The following is a 12,057-nucleotide window of genomic DNA, read 5'->3' on the forward strand; positions in this document are numbered from 1 at the left end:
ACACGTGGAGTCTGCCTACAAGTTGTTTCTCATCTAGTGTCTTTGGCACAGAAGCAATCTTCCTGGCAGCAGGTAAAGGAGCCGGGGCCTCTCTTCCTTCAGTCCCTGGTAATGCATAATTGTCATGGGCAGTGCTGCTCAGCAGGCAGAATGTAGCATAGAGGCAGTTTATCAATCCTAGCTGAGGCCACTGGGAATGAGAAGGTGAAGCTGCTGTTAATATCGTAAAGACTGAGGCATAGGTGAGATTTCTGATAGGAAATGCTAAAGCTCCCTCATCTTTTCATAATTCACAATTCAGGACTGTTGCATTCTGTGCAGTGCTGAGATTAAGCCAAAAGCCATCAATAATGAGAAGATGACTAGTAATTAAACAGACTTGATGGAGTGAGCAGGACAAGTCCAAGGAGTATGTGCATCAGGGCCTGAGGAAGAGCCTCCAAGAATCACCTGTCTGCTCAGGTTTAGCTGGATGAAGGACCTTGCTTTTTGAATGCAGATGTGGATGCAAAGAGGTTTGTGCCAAAAGGTGGAGCTGCATCCAAAACAAAACATTTTTAAAGGCGTTTTGTAGTTTGCTTTATGGGTTTTGTTAGCAAGCTTGAGGGAGAAGCTTCTGATTTTTTTGTTTGTTTGTTTTTGCTTTGACCCTAATTAAAGCAAATGTATGATCTCATCGTGAGGAGGCAGGTTTGGGACAGCTAATTTATGATCTCTATTTTAAAAAAAAAAAAAGTCTTGTGGTTTGTGAGCTCGTGGGTAAAGGATCAAGCCACAAATTGCTGATCTGCGTCAGTGGGATTCCCTGCCTAGAGTTGCCTTGGGCAGAGAGGGGTGTTGTGACCAAACCTGTTGGGTAGTACCTGAGGATGGTGTAGTCAATCCACCTTTGGCTCCTTTCTGTCTTTGGAGGGAAGGGCTCTTTGTATTATTCTGGCTGTTTCTGGAAAAGCAGGTATCTAGATGGATTTCTACGCTGCTGGTAGTGTCTGACCTGACACTGACAGAAGCTGGTTTCTTGACAGAACCATAGATGGGCACAACCCTGCTAGATCAGGTGCCTCACATGGAGCTGAGAGATGGCACAACACACTGGCAGGTGGTCAGAGAATGTACAGGGATTACAGGACTTCTAACCTCCTCTTTGCTGGCAGTATTTCTCCACCTTTTAACTGAGGCTGAGAGCACTGCAGGTTGGACAAGTGGTGCTGTGAAATACCAGGACCCAGGAAATTTCATCTTGTCTGAGCTCAACCAGCCTTTGGAATGAGGAGCCCTGAGGTGGAGAGTCCCTGAGGAAGCGCCAGCAGTGAGACAGATGGACACTCTCAGAGATAGGCTGAGGGAAGGCATGATTTCCACAGAACTACTTTTTCCTGCTTGTCTGCTGCAGCAGGATTTAAGGTCCATTTGCAGTTTTTCTCCTGCTTTTTCTGCCTTTTCCTGGGGTTCAGTTATAACCTGCTTCAAAGGCAGGCATATGTGTAAACTGGTCAGCTCCACCGAGGGTTCTGCCTGGGCTGAGGGCCCTCCTGAACTCAGTCATGTTTCCAAGGATGTTCCATGCAAATTTTCTTTTTTGAAAGGAAAACAAAAACACTGCATCTCCACAGAGGTGATGCTTAAGCTTTCCTTGACTCAGGGCTTTTTCCTGTTCAAAGTTTTTTGTCTTCTGCAGGAAAATCATTTGAAGTAATGTACTCTCTTAGAATCCAGGAGCTGAGAGTGTATGACATAGAGGCAAAGGAGTTGAGGCATGTGGAGCAGATACGTTGGACACGAGTAACAGTGAATAAAACGTTGAGGGCTGCTTGTAAGGCTGGGAAGGCTTCAGGCTGGCTTAGCTGGAAATGCCACAGGCCAGCTTTGGGGTGTGACTGCCAGATCTGCACAGGAGTTGGTTGTTCTAGGACACGTTTATGGCAGGGTGGCAGCTCTGCCGTATCAGAGTGCAGCTGCTGTTTGACAACTCTCCGTAGGAATGGGGAAGCACTTTCACTTGCCATGTTGTATTGCCAACACCCAGAAGATTTCTGTAAAGCATGGTGGGGTGAAAAAGCAGACTCTGCATCCTCTGAGTGATACTGAAGGTTCTGGACCAAAGTTTGGTACCTGGGACAGTGATGGTCAGTGTCAGATAACTACTGTTTCCCCTCCCTTATTCCCCTGCCTTGTCTCTAGTGAGCCTAATGCTTAGACAGTTCATAGTTGTGGCCTTGCTGGTAACAGCTTTTTCCTAGGTACTTGTACTAACCTCAGAAGCAGGGACTCTCTTAGTATTGGAGTCCACCTCATGTCCAACAGAAGTTATGGAGTTACTAGGTTGTGTGTTTATTTTGTTGCTGTAAGAAGGGCTCAAAGTAGCAGTGGAGGGAGGCCCTGGTAGTGAAGTTCTGTGGTTTTGAGTTCTAGCTCTTCAGGCACTGCTGGAGGAAAGAGCTGTGAATTTCTTTCTCCTCCAGCATCTGTCAGAACCTGAGCATCATCTCAGCCCTGCTGAGACTCACTGTGTGTCCCGGTGAATAACTTGATCTGCTTGGCTGGGAGAGGTACTAATGAGGCCCCATCTGTCTGCTCTGCAAACTCCAGCTGTGTCTGCTAAGCAGCAAAAAAAGGTCAGGGTGGATGTGTGGGGTGACAAAGCATCATAGCCTAGCAGGACTCGTGATCAATGCCTTCCTGCCCGGTTCTTCATCCAGAGGGTAGCTGCTGGGGAGGACTGTAGAGCTACAGCCAGGATGGGACAGAGGTGCATTTTGTTGTGGGATCAATGAAGAGGGTCTGAGGCTGGATGTAGAGGCAGAGACTCCCTCACCTCCCTCAGACAAGTGCATATGATTGGGTGCCTGACTAGACTGGAGAGCTGGGAGCATGGGTTCTCTGGCAGCTCACTTGTCCTGTAACTCCATGAATCCTGCCTGGGAGGTAAATTACTGGGTGAATGTTCAAACATGATTGACAAAACAGGCTTCAGACAAGTTTTTCTAGAAAAGGCGTTTCTTTGTGTTCTACCCAGCACAGAGAAGGCTGCTCTGGTCTTCTCTGGTTTCGAATAGTCCGTGCGACGGACGTTGTAGCCCTTGCCCTGCCTGGAGTGAGCAAAGAGGCATTTTATGGGAAGTTTCTTCTATTCTGTGTTGAAATGGGCTGTTTGGAAAAACGGTCTCTAGCAGGGTGGAGAGCTGATCCTGCAATTATTCTGCCCCAGAACATGCTGTCCAGGTGCTACCCTGTGCTGCAGAGCCCAGCCCTGTTCTCTCCCTCCTACAAAGAGGCGGCAGTTTTGACCTTTCCTGTTTTTAATTCTCCCCTCCTACTTGTCTGGGGAAGCTGCACTTTCAGTACATTGTATCTGAGTCAGCAAAAAACAACAACTGGGCCACTGGATGTGGTTTTGTGGCGGATTCATAAGCCCCTATTACCAGGTCTGGTTTGAGACCAGGGCAGTGATGAAGCCCTAGCAGAGGCAGTCTGCAGACTTGGGGTTTCACCTTGATTTTGGGGCCAGGTAGCTTGCCACATCCCTGACATTCTTTCCACTGCTGCAGGTGCAGTCCTTGCCTGCATTTCACAGTGCATTGCATCATGGCTTCTTGGACTCTACTTAATGCTGCTGCAGGTGTGAGAAACCAAAGTGGCAAAGCAAGAGGTGCAGTTATCAGGCTCCTTGGCTTCTTACCTGGCTGTGTCAAGACAGTGAGTGGGTGGTTGGCTTTCCCTGGGAGGAGGCTTTTATACTTCTGCACAGCCAGGTTTGCTCCAGCATCTCTGCTGGCTCGGACTGCACCTCTGAAGAGACAGAACCTGCTGGTACCCTGTTGGCTTGAACCCACTGCAGCTGGACTCAGGCCCTCCTCTAACAGCTCCTCGGGAATATGCTCTGGGGACAGGCAGGAGCTTTCCAGCAGCTTTATGCAATGCTGTCTGAATCACGCAATAAACAAGTCCAAACCCTATTATTAGACTTTGGAAACTGCTGCCTTAGAGACAGGTTTGCTTATAAATATCCATTATTTTCTCTCTGGCTCTTCACTAGGGAAGCTGGCAAGAAAAATGGATCTCTGCTTCACCAGAATCTGCCTGTCCCTGATGCTGTTGTTGCTTCTTCCCACCTGAGCTCATCTTCCTCGCTCTTCCAGCCTCCCAAGTTCTAGCTGTGCTAATGAGACATCTGCTCCAATGTCAGCAGGGTGACAAATGCCAACTATTTTGGAGGGGGACGGGAAAACACAAGTAATAAGTAACTGGGCAGAGCACTTGCCATAGTCACCGCAGTGTGTAGGTATGCAAGCCAGCTGCTTTGGTGGCTAAAGTAGAATTACTGGGTCCAACAGCACACTGCATGGCTGTGAGAAAGCCCTGATGGCTCAGGAAACATGGATGACTTCCTTTCTCTGCCTTGTCTGAGGAGGGACAGATTGAAGGCTCGCCAAAAGTCAATGGAAATGCCGACTTCAACAAGCTTTGCAGGAGGCCTCTGGATTGCACAGGCTGTCTTGTAACATGTGAATACATCTGGCCTAAGAGGACTGCTGTCACATTCAAGGCTGTTAGCTTTCTCATCCAAATGAAATAGTCTTCTCCCCGTGCCAAATCTACCCAGCAGAGACTCCCCCAACCCTCCTGCCTGCCTGTGCTGCTGCTTTCTCTGCCTCTTTCAGTTGTTTGGGAGGAGTATTTTTAGCTGTGGGGTGCTTTATCTTCCCTTGCAAAGCTGATTTTATATTTTGTGCACACAGTATTTGCTCCAGGGAATTGGCTTCAGCTTTCTGTTAGAACCCAGGGCTCCTCTTCTTACCTACACTTGGTAGGTAATACCTCTGCTGTACATAAACCCCCCAAAGCTGCTCAGACTGCACCCTGTGTTATTGTCTGTATAAACTGGGGCAGGCACAGAATAGCCAGAACATGCTGTAGATTTGGAGAAGGGATAAGGAAGGTATTTTTTTTTAAATTGGCCAGCTACCCTCCAGTGAATGTTGCTGTTAAGGGTGTGGGGAGGGCTGGTGTGGGAGCTAAAATCACAAAAACAATTCTTATTCTTTCTCTAGGTGTCCTTCTGTGATCTCTGTTTCTTCTAGCTAAGCCTGGCAAAACAGGACAGTCTACCAGGTCAGGCAGTAGGCTCTGCAGTGCAAACGCAGCACTTGTCATGTCGCCACGCTCCCAACACCCTGCAGCTTGCTTTGCAAACAGCCAGAGCCAGTGTCTGGGGCTGCATCCCTGGTGCAGTGAGGAGGTGAGAGGGAAGAGACAGTACTGCATGTCTCCTGTTGGCCACCTGTGCATCTGCTTGATGGGGCCCCCTTTCCAGACACCTTCCTTGCTTGCAGATGTTTTTTTCTCAGGGGAGTGCTCAGAGAACTCACAGGCTTCTGTCCTCTTTGACACAGGGATGGATGCAGAGGGCAATGGGCAGTATCTTTAAGGAGATAAGAGGCTTGGATCACTCCGCAAGTGACACCAGGGAGATACAGAGAGAAGTGTGTGCAGCTCTCTGGCCCAAGCCATTTACACAGGGTACCAAGCAGAAACTAATGGCTTCTATGGAGAGTGATGCAGGACTGTAAATCTCTGCCTCAGGCTTGCTGGTGAATGCCAGGGAGTGGCAGAACAAGCCAGGGTGGCAGGGCTGAAAGAACAAAGGGAGGATGGGTGTAGGGTGTAGCATTAGGAAGAGGCTTTTGTAGTTTTTCAGCCAGGTATATCCAGTGAAGGTGGCGTAAGGCATAGAGACTGTAGGGGAGACACCAGAGAACAGGAGGTGGAACCATGTGGGAGCAGAGGTGTGCTTGTATGAAGAAATTATGTTGGCAAGTCATGGTTTAACCCCAGACAGTAATTAAGCACCATGCAGCTGCTCACTCACTCGTCCCCTCCCCCTGGTGGGATGGGGAGGGGGGAGGTTTTTTTAAAAAGTGAAACTTGTGGGTTGAGATAAGAACAGTTTAATAATTGCAATAAAATAAAATAATAATACTAGTAGTAATGAAAAAGAAGATAACAAAGAGAGAGAAATCCCCCAAAAAAGACAAGTGATGCACAATACAGTTGCTCACCATCCGCTGACCGATGCCCAGCCAGTCCCTGAGCAGCGACCAGCCCCTCCCAGTCAAGTCCCCCCAGTTTATATACTGAGTGTGACGTCCTGTGGTGTGGACTATCCCTTTGGCTAGTTCAGCTCCCTCCCCAGGTTCTTGTGGAGCTCCTTGCTGGCAGAGCATGGGAAAGTGAGAAATCCTTGACTTAGGGTAAGCACTACTTCGCAACAACTAAAACATCAGTGTGTTATCAACGTTGTACTAAATTCAAAACACAGCACTGTACCAGGTACTAGGAAGAAAATTAACTCTATCCCAGCCAAAACCAGGACAGGCATCAGAGGGAAAGATTTGGAGGACCTGCCCCACAAGGAACATGTTCGTTTCCTCTCAGCTTCCAACTGTTTTTGTGATCCTTCAGCTTTTCTTGCTTTCCTTACAGCATCCTCTGCAGGCTGGTGGTCAGTGGTGGCACCTCTAGGAGATAGGGACTGCAGTTTGCAAACGGAGAGCTTTCTCCTTCAGTTCTGTTAAGCTGATCTGCCTTTGGAGGCCATGGCTGACAGAAGCTCATATAAGGGAGTGGGATCACAGCTAACAGCTGGGAATCTCTGATTTAAGCCCCGGTTCCTCTCTTCCAGCCCCAAGGCACTGGTCCCTCCCTGGTGGGAACCATGCTGAGTTTCACCCCACTCCAGCTGGGAAACGCTTCTCCAGCCGGTTCTTCAGGCCCCCAGGAGAGGGCATCGTGCTCCACGAGAAGTGGGGAGTGATGGGGTCTTCAGGGCTGCCTGCTGGGCTGGAAGTCTTGGAGATAGGATGGGAAATTGGGGGGCTTTGCTGCAGGTAAGACCTTGGGTTTCAGGACTGCAACCTTGTGTGGCAAGGCTGACCGTGCTGGGATCTCGCGGGGAGGAGGTCAGTGGCTGATGTCTGAGTGTTTCCCCTCCAGAGGGGCAAATTATAACAGAGCTCCCCGCCCCTGTGCTCTGAGGGCCGGCTCCCAGCCTTCAGCTCCCAACCTTTGTGCTCTGACCTGAGGAGACATCACAGGAGGGTGCAGGATGCTCCTGGAGAGGCTCAGCCAGCAGCTGGCCCCTGGTGCAGAGACAGGGCTATGGTCAGTGCTTCACCTTTCTCAAACATGCTGTTCCTCCTTGTTGTTTCAGTAGCTCTGTATAGTCCTTTCCTTCTGATGATCCTGTTTGTGAGGACCTCAGGTTATAACAGCTTGTGTGTGTGTGTGTCTGAGCATCTCACCAAACAGTCACTCAGGTCGTCTGGTCCATCACAGGGATGTGTCTCTGTCCTCAGCATTGTGCTGCCTGCTGTGTGGATGCTGCATGCATGAGGCTAGAGGGCTGCAGACTTCTCAGCTTCAGATCCTGGGTGCTTGACTGAGAGCAGAGTGCCCTGCCTGAAATCCTGCAGTCAGTGGAAAAAAACTTGAGCATATTCCTGTGCATGTGTTCAATTCCTGTGCAAATTGGACAGCTGCCCGTCTGGGGTAGAGCCTCCTGCAGTGCCTGTGGTGTGTGGTGTGCTTTCCAGATTTCTACAGACATTTAAAGCTACACACTATTGATAGTACAACCAGGCAGGGTGGGAGATGGAGGTGCTGAACAGGCAGGGAGTGAGGAAACTTGATGCCATCCCACCATGCTGAGAGTTTTCCCTTGCTCAGGGATTGCTGATGGTCCCTTTGCTAACTGTGTGCAAGAAATGAGAAGCAAAGCAAGTCCCCTCCCATTCTTAAAGCAGCCCAGAAAACTTTCCTGCCTAATTGGGATTATTTCTGGATCTCATTTTCTCTGGAGAGTTGACACTTATTGACAGATAATCCATGTCTGTAAGGAAAAGTAATGATTAATTGCTTCCTTTCAGTTAGGCTCCCCATCCTCAGTCTCGCAGCATTGGCTAACAAGTTTATTTCTGGCAATCCAAAATAAATAGTTTTCCTAATATAGGAACTGATGCAGAATCCAAGCCTATAGTTGTCTTTCCCAGCAATAGCAGGCCTGGAAATGGAGTCATTGTGAAGGAATAGATGCAATCCTCATTCACTTTTTTGGCATCAGGTGAGAGGGAACTGAGGGAAGAAATGGGTGGTCTGATTTCTGCATTTTGTGAGAATGTGGAGAACAAGGCAGAACTGCTAACTGTAGGACCTTTTTTTTTTTTTTTTTTTTACATCATAAAAACTCCTTGGAATTTTGGCCACAGCATATATTCCGTGCTATTCAGGCAGGGAGGTATTTTCTCCTAAACACAGTGAAAGAAAAGATTACAGGGCGCTCGCCAACAGACTTGGAGTTAATGGCAACGCCCCTTAAATGTCAATTATGGTCTAACATGCATGCTGCATTAATGATTTACAGGAATAGCAGCGTGTGTGTGTGTGTGAGCTGTCATTGTGAGAGTCAGATGACTCTAGAGCTGTGTTACAATCCCCCAAAAGCTTTCTTTTTACTTTGGCTGGCTGACAGTCACCACGTACGATGCTCCAGTTACACCAGTAAAGGCCCGTTCATGAGAAGGACTGTGAATTTTAGTGTTTTATACTGGTGAGTTCATGGATGCATTTTTGTGGACTTTGTACCTAACAGTGGGATGATGAAAACTGTTGATTTGTTTTTTGCTTGGTCTTTATGCCCTAAATAGCTTTGTCCTGTTCTCCGTCAGCTGACTGAAATGCTGATGGTGCTTGGACAGCAAATACTGCTAAGGAAAGCTGGTGCAGGCAAAAGCTGAGTTGTTCAACCTCATGAAAGAACTCCTTGACAAAAGAGGGCAGAGCAGTGTCCAACATCTTCCCAAGAGGAGCTGGGTTTAGTTTCCTGCTCTGCTGGAGCACTTGCTGTTTCTGGCAGTCTGTTCTAACTCCATGGCCATCCTTCTCAGCTGGGACAGGGAGGTGTGCGGAGAACTCAGCCCTGCTTACCCTGAGTGTCCTGTGAATTCCTTGTATGTTTTTAGCTTTCTCTCTGGAGGCTGCAGACAGGCTCTGGGAGTGCTTTGCTCACCAACAGAGCCATTGTGCACATCAGCCATCCAGTACCGCCTTCTAGAAATATCTGCTAAGAAACTTGTAGTGTTTTGTAAGCCCAGTGTGCTTCCTAACTTGCGAGGGCTCCTCCTCTGTGCCAAAACTGCCCTCACTGAAAAGGAGGATGAGCTGGCTTTTTCCATTTAACCAGTCAATATTTACTCTTCCAGGCAAGCTGTTAAAATGCTGTTGCTCTCTTGTTTTGGTATTTGTTTCTCCTGTCTTGCTGGAATATTGCCCCAGAGTCTCCCACACTGGCAGCTCTTGTTTGTGTAGCAATGACATGTGGGCGTTCATAGAAGACAAGGTTGTGGGAGCCTTCCAACGATTGCCAGGTCATGTTTTCATTTTCTGTTCTGAGTGTGGAGTGTGTTTCAGCCCATCTGCTTCAAGAAAGCCTGGAGTTTGGGAAGAGAAAGCCACAGGATCATTTATTCAATCCCAAGGTGAAATTTTCTTTCCACTAAAATCCATGAGAAAACTCCTGTTGACTTCGGTGGAATTTATTTGCATCCTCTGTTATCAGGACAAAGGCATCCCAGGTCTGGTTTTGGCAATTCTCACCTCACCAGTTTCTTGTCTGTTTTTTTTCGTGCTGTATCACTGCATCCCGGGCCTGCAGCCCTAGTGTTCCCCTGCACCTCCAAGGCAGCACCCTGAAATGACTGAACACATAGTAAAAAGTGAGACATTATCACCCTGGTGAGAATGAGGGGTCAGCCTGTGTCAGGGGCATGAGGAGAGCCCTGTCTTCCCTGTCCTGGAGCGCAGGTGGCTTGTCCCTCAGGCCTTTTGCTGAGTTCCATTCAGCCAAGGCAAGAGTTACAAAGACAGTTCCACTTTAGGCTGATAGAAATTAAGCTGGCACTCCTCTTCCATCGCCCTCATCCTAAGAATTATCACATGGTTTTAATCTGCAGTTTTAGCGTGATTTTGCATTTGCTAGGTGCAAGGATACATGGCATTGAAAGAACGGACAGCTTCCATATGGTGATAAATCTCAACCTAAAGCTCAGTGCCACAGATCCATAATCCTCCCACGCTGACCTGTTCGTGGCAGGATACTGGGGCATTCCTTTTCAAAGCCCCAGGGCACACATGTTTTTAATGACATTTAAAGCTGTTTGTCTGTTGACGCTCCCCTACAGAAAGAGAAGGAGTCTTCCTGGTATAGAAAGGGAGCAGAGATGCCCTAAATTAAGAAAAACTCTTTTGAACATGTCTGAACAGATCAGTGCAGACACATTCCCACTCTGACACCGTGTTTGTGGCGGTGGTCGTGTAAACCAGCTCCCATACAGACATCGTGTATCGAGTTGGCAAAGTGTTGCGCCTGTAGGTTGGTGTGACAGAGTGGTTAGGGCAGTTCTGGAGCAGGCAGCTCACAGATGCACTGGAGGGGTCAGTTCTGGCTGCATTTTTTTATGCCTTCAATCCTTTGCATGCTGTAAGCACGGCAAGTTGGGCTCTGGCGATGACGGTTACATTACTTCCTTGAAGTGTAAGGGTAGCAAGGGGATGCTGTCTAGCAATAGCTTTTTTGGGAGTCCTGATAGACAACCTTGGCCAAAGCCCTGGTTTAATGGGACTTTTGTGTGTGTGCATGGATGTAGGCTGTGTGTAACGTTAGCTGGAACTCTGTCACTGCAAGTCCCTTGGTCTAGCAGCCCTCACTTTATTTTCAATTATTCTGACAATTTCCTTATTACTGCAATTTCCTATAATCCCCAAGCATATTTTTTTAAGAGAGGAATTACATTTGCTGCCCTACCTTTCAGTGCACTTGCTGTTGCCTTTCTGGTTCTCTAACAAGAAGCTTGATGATCTCCACCATGCAAATGATTTAGTTTGTCAAAGTTATTTGGCTCCAGTAAGAAACTTTTCTCCTCCACTAGTATGGGAAGGCAGCATCGTCCTTAATTGCATTCTGCAACTTAGCCAAGAGAAATCTATCTTTATGTCCCTGGAGCTGAAGCCAGAAAAAATACCCCCCACTGGTCCCTCATGCTTTGCAACTCCTCACCGAGTGAGCCTGTTTCCAAGTGCTTGTCTCTCCTGAGATTTATAACCACTGCGATAGTTAGCTTGATGGAGAAGATTTAAAGATCTTGTGTGCAGGAAAGCTCCACATTGGTTTGAAGGGTGATTTGCACTAGTTTATCTTCGTTTAAAAGTGCATGTGGGCAAGACTAGAAAGAGTTCTAATGAGAGAGGAAGAGCCTGCCCTGAACAATTCTTGAAACCGTATCTCACTGGTGTGCACTATGTCTGTGCTGGTGACTAGATACAAGCCTCTGGCTTGTGATTAAAGGCACTAAACTTGCTCAGGTCTAGAGTTTAAAATACACCTTTCCTCCTGTGATACCAGTTGTAAGTTTAAGTGCACAGCATCACCTTATCTGTCTGGATGTGCAGTAGCAATGGCATTCTTCCCTGTGATTGAGTATGAAAGCCTGACCTGAGGTCGTTCTGCCTCCCTGATCATTGCAGCTCCAGGGGACTCCCCGGAACGGCCTCTACAAAGTCACTTCAGTGCATCAGGCACCTCCCATTCTGTCCTCCAGACTCCTCTATGTCGTAAGGTCAAAAAACCTGTCCAGTGTTGCTGTGCTAACCAGCAGGGCCCCTTGTCCTTTGGCCAGACTCACTGTCCCCAGCTGCAGTCTCTGGCCTCGGGACCACTGTGCCTTAGTTCTGTGTCTGTGTGGCGCTAACAGGTCTGGGATGGCCCTGCCTAAGAACTGTGAAAGTAGAAATAATTCCTAAAACAGATGTTCACTCGCTGGTACCTCTTGATACCAGCTGGATTATTCTCTCTTGGTAATTATTTGCTCAATTAATACCAATTTTAGTTTGGTTGGCTGCTGTTCTCCCCTTCTGCCCTTTGCTCTTTTAAGTGTTTTGAGAAGTTTGTTCAAAATCACAGTTTCATAAATTCTTGCCCTTTGCTGATGGAGTAAAAAGTACAAG

This window comes from Athene noctua, chromosome 26 (genome assembly GCF_965140245.1).
Source record: "Athene noctua chromosome 26, bAthNoc1.hap1.1, whole genome shotgun sequence".
NCBI lineage: Eukaryota > Metazoa > Chordata > Aves > Strigiformes > Strigidae > Athene > Athene noctua.